This window comes from Macaca fascicularis, chromosome 9 (assembly GCF_037993035.2).
Source record: "Macaca fascicularis isolate 582-1 chromosome 9, T2T-MFA8v1.1".
NCBI classification, from domain to species: Eukaryota; Metazoa; Chordata; class Mammalia; order Primates; family Cercopithecidae; genus Macaca; species Macaca fascicularis.
Window position 1 is genome coordinate 133,684,980 of NC_088383.1, and position 14,872 is coordinate 133,699,851.

At 48.7% G+C, this 14,872-nt stretch overlaps 2 protein-coding genes across 8 annotated transcripts in view; both read right to left on the reverse strand.

Moving 5' to 3' along the window:
- Positions 1–14,872, reverse strand: part of FAM53B (family with sequence similarity 53 member B) — a 124,584-nt gene that overhangs the window by 95,263 nt on the left and 14,449 nt on the right. The window contains exon 1 of one of the 7 annotated variants that reach the window (XM_065521574.1): positions 3,025–3,148. The exons of the other annotated variants lie outside the window; for them this stretch is intronic. The gene's annotated coding sequence lies outside the window, so the exon portion shown is untranslated. Of the gene's footprint in view, positions 1–3,024; positions 3,149–14,872 lie in introns of those variants that run through there. 7 annotated transcript variants of the gene reach the window in all.
- EEF1AKMT2 (EEF1A lysine methyltransferase 2) overlaps positions 1–14,872 on the reverse strand; it is an 89,017-nt gene that overhangs the window by 8,141 nt on the left and 66,004 nt on the right. The gene's annotated exons all lie outside the window — the stretch shown is intronic.

Consider the following 14,872-nt stretch of genomic DNA (forward strand, 5'->3'; position numbering starts at 1 on the left):
TACTGCAACCTCAGAGTATCCCTGTCAGAGGGTGCTACTGTTATCCCATTTTACAGAGGGGGAAACTGAAGCCCAGGCTCAAGGTCACCCAGTTGTGAACAAGGCACAAAGATTCAACCCACATCTACTGAACTCCAAAGTAACACCTGGACCCCACTACTCCAGGATCTTTAAGTTTCATTGTTAATCATCCCTTCAGTACTTGATTTGTCAGCTAAATGATCAAATGCCAAAGCAGGCACCAATTTTGCAATATACACACTCTCTAATACAGCCCATCCTAAGGTGTCCCAGCCAAACATCAACCTTCTGGAACTGATGTTGAAACATGGTACTGGGGTTCCACTGCAGGCAGGAAAAATGGGCAGATGACGAGTATCTTGGAGAGGGTAGAAGTGGGACAGGAAGTCATCACTTTCCATTTTTAACTGCATGGATGTACAGACGTGCTGGATAACTTGCAAAGGGTGAAGTGTCTCCCAGGAAGCTCAGGGTGCTTCTGGGCCTGCAGGGAGTCACAATGGCTTCTTGCAACCCCAGCTGGAACCTGTATCCATCTGTCCCTATCTCCCCAGGTCCTGTGCCTCTTGCCTCTGCCTCCACCACAGCCACCCTGCCCTTCTCTCAAAGTTCACTTCCAGGTTGTTTGTGGGGAGCCCTCCCCTCCACATGTGCAGCCTAGGTGTGGCCCTCCCTCAGTCATCCTGTGGCCTCAGCACACAGCCTGCCCACAGCAGCAACCTGACTGATGCGTATCTGCTAAGTCAGTATCACAGCAAGAGCACTGAACTTGAGTCCACGCTCAGCCTAGCTCAGTCCCAGAGGAGCTGCAGGGCCCTGACTGAGCTCTGTAACTTTGCTCAGCTTTCTGCCTTTGTAACAGGTAAGAAGTCACCCTTGTTCTGCCCGCCTCAGCTATAAGTTAAGGAGGTAACACCCTGTAGGTGGGGGCACTACAAAAATATCCCTAAAAACACTGAAATCCTTAGGCAGGCACAATTCCTAGCAGGGCACAGACCCTTATTAAATGCTTATAAATTGGATAAAAGCATCTCGTCTTCACAGCTACAGCATTAGCTTCTAGGGGCCAAGAATATGCTTTTGAGTCCTCCAAGCACCTCACTCCTGCAAGTGGGCTGGTGGACATTCAGCAGGGCGAGTGAGAGTGGCTGGCTGCAGGCATGAAGCACCTGCTGTCCCTAGACAGAGAGGGCATACTCACCCCTCCCTCCACAGGAAGGTGTGTCCTTGGAGGTGCTTTCTTCAGTAACTGGGGCTAAAACATATTCCCTGATCTAGTCCTTCAGGTAATCAAAGGCTGCCAAAGGCCACACTTGGGGAAGGACTGGGGGTCACACTACACAGCTTGAAAGAGACTTGACCTGTGTCCCTGGCTGAACAAAGTGGCCCAAGCTCCCCTATGTGTCTCCTTAATGTAAGGGGGGAAAGCAAAACAAGACAAAACAGTAAACTGAGCTGCTGAACCAAATCGGAACTCTGCTCTCCTGGACTTTTCAATGTTGTAGGGATTTTCTTTTTAAAGCAAATAACATTTCAAGAGGAGGGGGAGGAATGACATTATTCAGGGACATAAAAGTGCTGAGATCCAAAAAGCCAAAACAAATCTGAACATGGGAATGAGACAGCCCATGTAGTTTCTTGAAACTGAAGCCAACTGCATGCATGACTTGTCAAGAGTTCATTTATCAGTGAAAAATAACTGACAGACAAGGTTCCTATACGCACTCCCGTAATTCTCACGACCGCTCATGTACTTTTAACCCACAAACACTATGAAAGAAGAGCTTGCTCTAGACTGGACGTTGCATGATACACTCAAAAGGAAGAAGACAGGGACAAGAGGCACGGAGAGAGGAGAACTCACACTTACCGAGTGGCCACAGAGCTAGATGCCGCCTTCTGCTCCAAACCAGAGGAAGGGAAAGAATGGGAAGAGAATCAGAGGACAATGAGGAGACTGCAGCAGGCCCCAAAGATAATCTACTATCATGTTAAGCCACTTAGCCTAAGACAACCATGACCTGTTCTTCAGTCGGACCTATTTACAAGTATACTGAATTTACTCAAACCATGACTAAAAACCCACAGAAGAGGGGTGAAAAAAAAAGATTTAAAAACAAAAATGGAAAGACCCAAACAAAAGGCTGTGTGGCCTAGGTGGATCAAGCAGGACTTAGGGGATGGGGGCTCTGGGCCTGACAGTGCCACTTACTGGCTCTGCCCAATTTGCCAAGTTATTTCCCTCCTCGGAGCCTCAGTTCCCTCACGTGTCAAATGGGATGCTGGGCCAGATAAGTTGTTTCTGACTAGTGAGACTCCAACTGCAGTCACATATCAGGTATGTGGCTTTCACCAGGTCTTTATGCCTCTCTGGGCCTCAGTTTCCTCACGTGTCATAGGCAAATGGCAGCTCTGGAGAGAGCATGAAAATCAATAGATTTGAAGGTGCTGAATGAACTATGAGAAAAGACAGTAAGTTGATGATGCCCGTCTTGGATCAACTGCTATGCTGGCCTTTCCAGTCCCACTCAGACCTGATATGCAGTTCAAGGTCCAGGAAACTGGACAAAGGCAAAGGCCAAATCCTTACGTGCTGCCATCGAGTGCCCTGGCTATGACCTTCCATAAAGCAGAGTCAGAAGCAGGCCACAGTGACATTCTTGCAATGGGTGGGACAGAGGTAGGGAGGAGGTGGTGTTGCAGAACCGGCCCGCTCTCTTACACATCCATGGGGTGAGGATGGGGATGTATGCGGGCCTGCACATTCCGAGTTTAATCTGTATGCATACAGGGGCATCTCGGTGTCGTTCAATGACAACCTGATTTACAGGAGTTTCTTAGAGAGCCAGGAAGTTCGCCAGTGACCAGTTTTGACATCTTCATCTTCTACCTCTCAGGACAAGAATCTCCTTTTCCTTTACAAAATGTTTATGGGCTCTCGGACTCTCCCTCTCCTGCAGGACACTCCACCCCCAGCCCAGGCTACACACACAGCTTTCCTACCGGTGCAGCTCCAGTCGCTCAGCAGGCAGGGAGAAGCATTCCCGTTGGTGTCTACAGCTCTCACAGAACCCCCAGAGCCACTGCACAGAGGGAAGGTCAGCTCTCCGCAGCTGGGCCTTGGAACACAGCTGCGAGGGCAGTGATCTCTTTATCTAGGAGGCCTGCAGTCTGGGGCCCCAACACACTGGTTGAAGACAGTATCACACTGGGACATGACAGGTGATGCAAGAAGATCCCAACAAGCTCTGTAAGAGCTGCTATAGGCATGAGAGGCACCAGGTTGCCCATTTGCCACCCACTCATCAGAGGTCACATCCTAACCTCAGCTCACACTTCAGGACTTCCCCCTTCCTGATCTGACTGAGTCATATCTACCAACCTACAGGGTCTGTTGTAGAAATTAATCAGACAGGCTCATCAATCACATGGTAAGCCTTCCACCTTCTCCCCTCTACCCCCACATCACGCTGCAAGCTCTACCACACATTCGAGAATGCCATCATCTGCCAAAACAAAACTGGAGGGACTCGAAGCTGACAGGCAGGTCTGTCAGATGACAAGTATACCCGAGCTCTGTGGCACCTCTCAGGTCAAACAGCCAAAGCTATCTACCTGACTTCTACTGCAGGGGAGGGTTCTGGAGGGCAGGATAAACTCTAGTAAGACTACTCCCACCAGCAGCCACAGCACAATGGCGGGGGAGCTGCCGCATGTGTAACAACAGCCATCTGTCTATACACAGATCAAAATAGCACCAGATTCTTGCCTCTTAAGGCAGAGAAAGAGATTCCTGCAAAGAAGGGCTTCACCGCCAGGCGCAGTGGCTCACGCCTACAATCCCTGCACTTTGGCAGGCTGAGGCAGGTGACCTGCTTGAGCCTAAGAGTTCAAGACCAGCTGGGCAACATGAAGAAATCCCCATCTCTATAAAAAATTTTAAAAATAGTCCGGCATGGTGGCACACACCTGTGGTCCCAGCTACACAGGAGGCTGAGTATGGAGGATCACTTGAGCCAGGAAGGTCAAGGCTGCAGTGAGCTATGATAGTACCACTTCGCTACAGCTTAAGTGACAGAGAAAGATCCTGTCTCGCAAAAAAATAAAAAAAGAAGAAGAAAGCCTTCATGGACTCCTAAGTCAAAGCTAAGTCCAGGCATGTGGCTTTAAATTACTTAGAACCGGCCAGGGAATTAATCTAAGAAGTCTAGGGGAACAGCTGCTCAACGGGTCTTGAGCTCCTTCTTTATTTTTTGGCATGCCATGGGGGTGGGGGAACAGGAGAAGAAAGGGGCACCTCATTTGTAAACACTTGCCCCACTTCCTTCTAAGCACTCTGGATATGACAATCAGGCCTCCTGACTTAGGGCAAAGACCTGGGTGGAGGAGTGTTAAAGAGGAAATTACACAGCCAACCAGAGTCACCCGGCTTAAAAGCAAACACCTTGGGACGCCAAGGTGAACTCTTCTAGGCTTTTCGTTACAAATCTAAGCAAGACTCAAAAGACTGTGGAAGAGTTAACCCAACTTCCAAAAATGAGTAATCATCTTCCTCATTAGAAATGGCCCAGGCTCCAGAAACAAAGATTCATTCTATTGTTTGTCCGCAGCACACCCCAAAGTGCTTGACGGACTGCCAAGTACACCAGCTGCAGCTGTAGCTGTCACTGTCCCCCTAGTGGAGCCATCTGAACCAGGCCTGGGTGTACTTCCCTTGCTCTCAGGAAGCTCATTCACTAAGTCAGCAGCAAAACTCTAAAGCCAGGACTCTGAGCACTCCTCCACGCACCTCCCAAACCAAACGTGGACTGGCCTTCACCTCGCTGTGGAAAAGGGTTCTTGCCCAGTGTCATCTGGATGGAGGAGTTCAAAAATGTGCAGGAGAAGGAAAGGTTACACATCAAACCACCAACACAGCCAGGCACAGTGGCTCACGCCTATAATCCCAGCACTTTGGGAGGCCAAGGCTGGCGGATCGCCTGAGGTCAGGAGTTCGAGACCAGCCTGGCCAACATGGTGAAACCCTGTATCTACTAAAAATACAAAAATAGCCAGGCATGGTGGTGGGCGCCTGTAATCCCAGCTACTAAGGATGCTGAGGCAGAACTCCTTGAACCTGGGAGGTGGAGGTTGCAGTGAGCCGAGATCACGCCATTGTACTCCAGCCTGGGTGACAAGAGCGAGACTTCATCTAAAAAAAATAAATAAAAACCACCAACACTAGCCACTTCGATCAGGAGCAGATCCAAGGGAGGTGGCACAGATGATGTTCTCAGACTTAAAAATAACAATAATACCAGCCTAGGCAATATAGTGAGACCTCATCTTGACAAAAATTAAATTAGCCAGGCATGGTGGCATGTGCCTGCAGCCCCAGATACTCAGGAGGTGGAAGCAAGAGAATCACTTAGCTAAGCCAAGGCTGCAGTGAGCCCTGATCACACCACTGCACTCCAGCCTGGGCAACCAAGTGAGATCCTATCTCAGAAAATAATAATTTTTTTAAAGTCATAAAATATAAAAACAAAAAAAGAAACCCTATCAGACTGAATAGCTAGATGGGATCAGAATGGACGAAATTTAACTAGTACTGGTCAGAGGCTGGCATTGAAGCACCAAAACCCAGTTTCCAGTGTGCTGATGAATAGTTAACAGCACGCCACAAGCCCTGACAAAAGCCTGCGTGGCAGGCAATTGTGCCCATTCATTCAACAAACCCTTACTGAGTGACTACTTTGTGACTGCTGGGATGATGGTAGGGGCTGAAGACACGAACATACATAAGCCACAGTCTCCACTCCCACGGAAGTTAAAACTATTAACAACTGATGGATGAGTGAAATAAAAACTAAATAAAAATGCACTAAAAGGCAGAGAATATTTTTAAAATAGCATGATAAAAATAGCATGATAAAATAACGGGGACCGCTAAAGTTCAGAAATCTGGACCGGCCGCGGTGGCTCACACCTGTAATCCCAGCACTTTGGGAGGCCAAGGCGGGTGGATGGCTTGAGCTCAGGAGTTCGAGACCAGCCTGGGAAACATGGTGAAACACATCTCTACCAAAAATAAAAAAAAATTAGCTGGGCGTGGTGGTGCATGCCTGTGGACCCAGCTACTCGGGAGGTTGGGGTGGGAAGACTGCTTGAGCCCGAGAAGCGGAGGTTGCGGTGAGTCTGGATCATGCCGCGGCAGTCCAGCCTCGGGAACAGAGTAAGAACCCATCTCAAAAGATAAAGTTCATAAACTTGCATCACAACCTTCATGGGATGGTACAAAGTCACCCTGCAGTCTCTCCCTCCCATACCCTGGCAGGTCCTCTGCCTGGACAGACTCTTACTCAGTTCAATTGTTAATAAATCAACAAACTATTGACTAGAACTGTGATGTTCACGAGGCCCAAGTCTAGCAAGTGCCAGAGGTGGCATCCACATCCACAGGGCCCCAGCATACAACGCTGGCAGAGTCGCACTGCAGGCCTCGGTTCTGGCTGGCCTTGTCCGGCAGAGCATGGCCTGAAGGTCAGAGTCTGTAAGGCAGTCTCCCCAGCAACACCAACCACACCCCTGGGCGAACTTTGCTTCCAGAGACCACACTGGGCCAGGTCTCCTTTCGCAGAGGTTACTTATGGGAGACAGTAAAGGAGTAAGACAGCGTCCCCAAAACTCAGCAGAATCCAACTTAAAAGTCACTTGCCTTTCACAAGGAAAAATCAGTCAACCTCTAGAGAAATGAGCGTAAAACACAACGTGCCCGTGTCCTCGTGCAGTTCTATCCTCCTTACTCACTGTCCCTGTGAACACATGTGCCTCAAGTGCCAAATCAGCCTGCCCTGCAGACTGTCCTACTCATGAGCAAAATAAGACACATCATCTCGTGAGGCACAGCCAAGGTGGGAAGTGACCTAACTGCCTAACAGGAAGGACAGGATAAAAACACACTGCAACACCATGCAAAGGACAAAACGCAGCTTTCTAAGAGGCTATGAGAATATGTGGAAGCTTAAAAAATTTTGATCTCATAGAAGGAAAAAGCAGAACAGAGGAGACTAGAGGCTGGGAAGGGTAGGGGGAAGGCGGGGAATAGGAAGAGATTTGTTAAAGGATACAAAAATACAGCCAGATAGAAGGAGTAAGTTCTAGTGTTCTATAGCACTGTAGGATGACTAGAGTTAACAATATTATGTAGTTTCAAATAGTTACAAGAAAGATATTGAACATTCCTGGCACAAAGAAATGATAACCGTTAGAGATGTGGATATGCTAATCACCCGGAGCCCATCATCATACATTATATGTGTCGCAACATCACTATGCACCCCATAAATAGGTACAATTATGTGTCAATTTTAATTTTAATTTTAAAAATTAAAAAAAAAAAAAAAAGGCTTCAGGAGCCCAACACGTCCAAAGAGGAAACCATCTTCAGGTATAGTGCTAAGCAGAAAACCAAAGATCAGAACCATGGGTATATTAAGCTCCCATTTGGGTGAAACTAAATAAAGAATTGTGCCAGTAATACAGAAGTCCTGGAAGGATACAAAGGAAACGTAACATAAAAGCTGTCTTCCGGGAGGGGAAATGGGTAGCTGGGAACGGAGATGAGAGAAGACTCCTCAAGAAATGGATTTTTGTATGTTTTGAATTTTGAACCAAACGAGGTATTGACTTTCACAAGAAATAGGTAATATTTTCTAAAATCAAAAATATAAAAAACACCGTATTTTTATATACATATTTGTGCGTGTATATATCTGTATATTCTTGCACATGCATATGGAATATCTCTGGGAGGACAAACAAGAAAATGGCATTAGGAGTTCCCCCCAGGAAGGAGGGAGACGTGTAGCTGGGGACAGGGATGAGGAAACTGCTTTTCACTGCTGAGTTTGTACACATCCACGTACTGCCTATTCTTCAAACATTCTGGAGTTCTCCAAATACCACATGCAGTTTCCTGCCTCCAGGCCTCTGCTCATGCTGGTCTCTGGGGCTAGACCTTGCCGCCTGCTTCCGCTGCTCCCTGCTGCCCTCTCAGCCTCCAGACTCTCTAATCTCATCTTTTAAACTCAGTTCAGGTATCACCACCTCCAGGAAGACCTCCACACCCCACACTGAGTCAGGTCACGCGCTCTGCCTCTGTGCAGAATGCAGAGCTTGAATCACAGGGCCACGAAACCAACCAGTGAGCTGCCGCCCCAACAGACTGTGTGCTTCTGGAGGGCATGAGCCCAGCCTCAGTCCCCTGAGTCCCCAGAACCTGGCACAAAGAGCTGCTCAGGAAATGTCTGCTGAAACAAAGAACACAATCACCACGTTAAGTCAAGTCTCAACGTTCTTGGTGCCAAAGATACTGAAATCTCTCTTGCTTGCTGGGGGTTTCCGATAGCTATCAAAATGTTAACACTAATCCCAAGCACTGCACCTCCCGATCCACGGAGGGGCTGAGCTCAAAGTTTTCTGGGTTCCACAGCAGCACAGCATAACAGAAAAACACAGTGACCGGCACAAAAACCCCAGTATCTGATCATGCTCACACCTCCTCAGGAACCTGCAAACACTCATCAGAGTTTCTGTGGGCGGGAGGATGGCCAGCAGCCCTCTCACACCCAACCATGGGAAAACCGAGAGCCCAGGGCCCTGCCCTAACAGCCTTGTTTTCTATGTTCTTCTTTTAGGAGCAAGAATCTTGCTGCAGTCAGGGCCTGATGTGAGGGAGGCAGCACTTGCAGGGCCGGCCCTGGGCCAGGCAGAGCCTGGACAGACCAGGCCTCTGCAGGAACCCCAGTGGGACAGGGAGGGCCAAGGTCTTGGGAGCCTCCACAGAGAGCAAAAAGGGTCAAGGGGAAGATTATATACACATGTGATGCTGCACTCCTTAGAACAGACTTTTACTCAGAAACAAAAAGTATTTCTAGGTGACTGTAGTTAAACTGGCAACTCTTATGCACGCCCTGTGTCGTGCTTCTCTCTGGACAGTATTTCCTCCCGGTATCAGTCTCGTCCCAAGTCCGACACACACCAGGCTGGCTGTGCTGGGGACTGAGGGATGATGGCAGGTAATACATAAATAAGTTCATGTAAACAGCAAGTGTTCAATTAGGTTTCCCACAAGGCATGGCATGTCATATGATGATAAATCCACACGGACAGAGGAGTGAGCCTGGAATTCCAAGTGGGGTGGTACAGATCTGGGGAGATTTCCTAGAGGAAGCAGCAGGAGTGTCGGGCAGGAGTTCAATGCCAGAGACGGGGTGAGGGTATTCTATTAGGATGCTGCTAAATGACATGTCTGACACTCCAGCAAGCTAGGGGGATGGGGCTGGGGGTGGAGGGCCCCTTCCCAGCTTTTGATGGAAGGGGCCTCAGGATGCCCAGACAGGTCAGCCGCCACAATATCAGCCAGTGCCAGCCCTCTCACAAGGCCCAGGCAGGGGAAGCTCCGCACACCAGACAGCCACAAGCCGCCACCCTGCTCCCTGCCTCCCATCACTCTGTTTCTCTCCACCTCTCAGCGGTCTGCCCTCCCAGAGCTCTCCTGCCTGAATAGCAGGCAAACAAGCTGAGCTGGGGGCACGGGGAGGTACACAGGCTGGTGGTTTACTCAGCTGAACAAAGCCAGGTGACCCAGGGGATTCTAAGAGGTCATCCCAAACGTCCTTCTTTTGTAAATGGCAGCATAAAGGTAGGAAGCTGCAAAACAGTGATTTCCATCCCCCAGTATACCAACAGTCCAGCCCTGACCCAAGCAGCTCGCCCAGAACGCAGACAGACAATAGAGTAATTGTGTTCTCCCTTGGGGAATGGGAGTGGCCATACACAGCCCCATACGAGAATGTCACGATCATCTCAGACTCCCGAGTTACAAATATGTGATGGAGGCATGTGCTGGGCACGCGCTTCCCACGTGTTTTCGTGGATATGAAAGCACAAGGGCCAACGTGCCCAGCTGCTGGGGACTGGGAGCTGCAGAAGGCAGAGTACTGGGGCAAGGAGAAAACCACACAGAAACGCTCCATTCAAAGCCATGACTGAGTCAGTGTCCCCTTGTTTCTGAGGAGCGAGAGTAGCAGGGGGAACACTCCTTGACAAAACAATACTGTGAGCAAAACTGCAAGGCCAGGCAAAGCCAGTGGCTGCCCGCCACCTCCCAGTGACTACATCTGGAGCTAAAGACACAAGACCAGCAGTTCACTCTGGACAACTAAAACCCCCAAATGAGAGGAAACCACCACTAACCACTTAGATGTGCCCACTGGCTGAATGTATGGACTCCAACACTCCACGTCCTGGCTCTGGGCCTGCTTCCCCAGATGGGTCCCAGGGTCTCTCACCTCCAGCAGCCCTGGCTAGGCTCAGGTGTCATCAGGTGCGGGAAGGAAAGGGTACAGCAGTTGATTCTGGACGTGGTTAAGCACTCTATTTCCCATCACTGCACACAGACACTGATTTCAGGGCACCTGAAACAAAGGGCGCCCAGCCTTGGACCGACGGCAGTGAGTGGGAAGCCTCGTGAAGCATTCTCGAGTACAGGGTAACCTGCTGTGTCCATGACAGCTCTGTCAGTTCGACCCAAACGCAGCCTGTCTTTGGTGAGAACGGGCAAAATCAACCTATCTGGGAAACCAAAAGCTCAAAACTCAAAATCACCAAGGCTGCCTCCATTAGTATCTGGGTTCCAGGTGGAGGGTGGAAACCGAGATGGACAGTGGATGGTGTGTGTTAGTGACAGAATTACCTAAAGGTAGGAAATCAATGTGTCTCCAGCTATCACAGTGGAGAGTCTGAAGACAGCTTCCACGAAGATGGCTGAATGGAAAACAAAACATCTCTGGGAATCTAGTTTCAAGTTTCCCAGAAAATAAGACACGGCAGCCGAGACCCACATAGGCCAACCCACATCCTTGCTGGGGGGAACACTGGAGTATCTGGCACCTGCTTCAGCAATGTGCACTGGTTCTCCAAGCGTGGACCCCGGATCAGTAGAGAATTGCCTGGGAACTCATTAGAAAGGCAAAGTTTCAGTCCCCAACCCCAGACAAACTGAATGAGGGGTGGGACCCAGCAACTGTGCTTAGTTAAGCCCTCCAGGTTGAGTCCGGTAGTCCCTAAAGTTTGAAAAACACATTTTTACTGGATTTGGTACCTAAAACCCTAGTAACTGGGAGGACAATTTTGCAGATGAGAAAATTGGGATCCATAAAAATTGAGTTTCTTGCAAAAGTGATGAGGTCAGAATTGGACAGGTGACCTACTATCCACCCCCAGCACGTCCTCTGGCCAGGCCCTGGAAATCTACATCTAGATCAAGATGATCCTTGGCCTTCAGGAGTTCCAACAGTCCCTAGAATGCACTGAAGGAGAACAGTGGCATTGTCAGAGCCTTGGGGCCCCTTCTCAAGGCTCTTGGCCCAGCAGAATCAGAGGCTGAACCAACCACCCAGGTGCACAATGCCCTGACCAGTAGGTGAGAAGGAGGCAGGTGAGGATGCCGTGTTTCTGCTGCAAATAAAAGGGGTGGGAAGGGCTTTCAGGCAATGGATTGACAGGCTACATTTTTCAAATTCAGCAAACCATTTGGAATGACACCAAGAATCCCAAAGGTTGACTAGGCGGTGAAATATGTGTGAGAATCAGAAGGAAACAAAAAGTCACAGAATAGTTGCCACAAGAAGAGGTAAAAACAGGGTTGAGTGAAAAAGATAAATGACAGGAGGGATTGCTATTAGATACTTGAAGAAATATGAAGAGAACACCTCAATTCTTTGAAAAATATTAATTACCATCTGGCGAATCTTTGCTTTACTTCCACTTGCTGTATTGGGTCTCTATCAAAAGAATGAGCTAGAAGAATGAGCTGAGATGCATGTTTCATCTACCCTAAGAAATGTGTCTAACACCAGAAGTTATCTACTTGGTACACAGCAGCTAGGCTGCCTATCATGAGAATTTAAAAATTAAATCTTTATTTGTAAAAAATCCCTTGCAGTACCTATTAAAATCCAGAAGGCACTTTTTATTTATTTAGTTACTTATTTATTTTTGGAGACAGGGTCTCACTCTGTCACCCAGGCTAGACTGCAGTGGCACGATCTTGGCTCACTGCAACCTCCGCCTCCCAGGCTCAAGCGATCCTCCCGCCTCAGCCTCCTAGTAGCTGGGACCACAGGTGCCTGCCATAATACGCGGCTAATTTTCGTATTTTTAGTAGATAGGTTTTCTCTATGTTGACTAGGCTGGTCTCGAACTCCTGGGCTCAAGTAATCCACCTGCCTCGGCCTCAGGAAGGCACTTTCAGATAAGAAGATTAAACTAGGTGAAGCACCTGAGTGATTGGCAGGGGGCGGAGAGGTGCGGGGGTACAAAATGAATCCCCAGGTCACCCAGCATCACAGGGCCATTCAGTGGGTAGAAGGGCCCCTGGGCTGAGACTGGCTCCTGAGACTTAAGGGACATTATTTGTACTTTCAGAGTTTCTATTAGTGCCCTGAGTACTGGCTTATCTTTGCAAGTTTACTAGCAGGTGGAACATGAGGTAGCAGGATTATGATGGCAATGACCTTGAGCACTGCGAACAGCCTGGGCATTTCTACTAGTCACTGCCATTCACCATGGTTCGCCCTGTGCTAATAACCTGGAGAGCCAGAAAATCTGAATCTGTCTTCTGAATGTCTTATCCACTCCCAGGATCTCAAACTCAAATGCCTTCCAGGGCCAAGTAGGAAACATAAATGAGAGAAGCATGCTGCACAGGAACCGAGATGATATATGCCTGGTCCACCATGGACGGCTCTGGCTACAGCTAACTGTGGTGGGCTGTTTGGGAAAGAAGACCCAGGCTACTATTCTTCTGGCTTGTTAAGAGAAACTGAAAGTAAAGACTTCTTTGCACAATCTCCTTTTTATGTTCTCAAGAAATTTAAAAATTTGTAAAGCATCATATGAGCCAAACAAATCATGTGTGAGGACCACATCTGGCCGCCAGACCACCAGAGTGCAAACTCCGGTCTAAATGATGCTGACGATTCAGACCCCCTGAAAACACCCAAACAGCTAAGTTTCATCTTGGTTTGAAGACCTCAATGGACTCGCTTGGCCTTAGCGATTCAGTCACGCATTCTCATTGGCACCACTCCCTTGCTCATTCGGTGAGTTAGCTAGAGGCCTGAAGATGACTAGACAGCTCAGACTGTGTGAAATTCCATGCACAACAAAGTAGACCCATAAAACTCCCAGTCACAGCCAGCAGAGGCCTGCCTTCCCACCCATGGACCTGGAGAGACAGTTGATCCAGTTTGTTCACTTGGCCTGATCCCATGGGAGGCTGTGGCACCCATTCCATGGAGCAAACCATGGCATTATCTGAAGTAAAGCAGAGTCTGGGGTCTGCCCTGCCCCCACCAGAGAGCTCCCTTCTGGCCTCGCCCACGAGGTGGGGTAGGGAAACAGTTTCCATGCCAAATACTTCTAACACATGCACGTAAACCCAGCAGATGGAACAGACAATTCTGGATCCCTGACGCCTCCAGACTGCTGGCTTTGGTTGGGTCATCATGAAGAGAACAGCTGCTTCCTCAATCATGACTACTGCACAGAACAGAGGATGCTGTTTTGATGACTTCTATGCAAGATATAGAAACAAGAGGGGAGTTTCCTGCCTTTTATTTCAAAATAGCCCAGGACAAATGAAGACTTCTTGTACCATAACAACACATTCAAAGGGAAAGCTTGATGGAGTTGGTTTTCTTAAATGTCACCCCACAGTGAGCAACCTACTTCTCTGCCCACAGGCCGTGATAAAAATGTCACCAGGGACCCATGCAGAGCAGCAAGAGACTTCTCTTTGAAACAGCAGCATGTGCACGACTGGGGACAAAACTAGGTGGTAAGGAGAAACCAGCTTTGGAGCAGAGGGACCTGGATTTCAAGCCAGGCTCTAGCCCATCACAAGTCACACTCTCTCAGGGACATGGCAGAAGCTCAGTTCCTGCCCAGTGAAGTGGGGCTAGTCACTCCCAGCTGGCTGTGCGATGAGCAGATGGAGAGAGAATGTATGCGGAGTGCTTGGCACACAGTAGGTGCTCAGAAAACGGCAGCACTCTAAAAACAGATAATTTCCATTATAAATGTATTTGTGCCTGGGTTCTTTTGGGCACATGGAATTAGTCTCCCTAATTCCACTACTAGGACAGCAGTGAGAAATTAAGGGCAGAGCCCAATCTCGAATGATCTCACCCTCCACTGGCTGAAGAAGGAAGACACAGACCATTTCCAGGAGTGGCTGGCTAGAGGCAAGCACAGTGTCAAAGGTGGCAGCGGGACGGGAGGGGGACACGTAATCAAGGCTGGCCTTCCAAGGCTATTCTTTTCCCTTTTAAACCATGTGGGGAAAAAATCTTCCATGTATGACGTCTTAAACACAACTTCCTCCCTACTAGGCACTTCCTTCATGCAACTGTTCTAGAGCTAAGTTCACCAGGCTTCTACTTATCTGATTTTCTTCTTCTTTTCACTCTTGCCCAAGGTCCTGAAAAGTCCTCCTGGTATCTTATTCTTGCATTTTATAAAGGTTTCCATCCTGATTACAGAGGGAGTGGGCATTGTTTAAAGTGTGAAGATTCATGTAGACTGTACCCATGTAAACCAAACATGGAAAAGCCAGCCATTCCCAACAGGAGCGCTGGACCGGACTTCTGACTGTACAGTGCATTTCAGAGACTCCAATGTAGACGGCCTGGACTACAACCAGCCCTCTGGTTGTAGTCACACAGCTCCTCTCCACAGTCAGAGTCCATCAGCATGCACAGATGTGGGGTAGATGGGGCCAGCACCGATGTGTTTATGCCTGGGT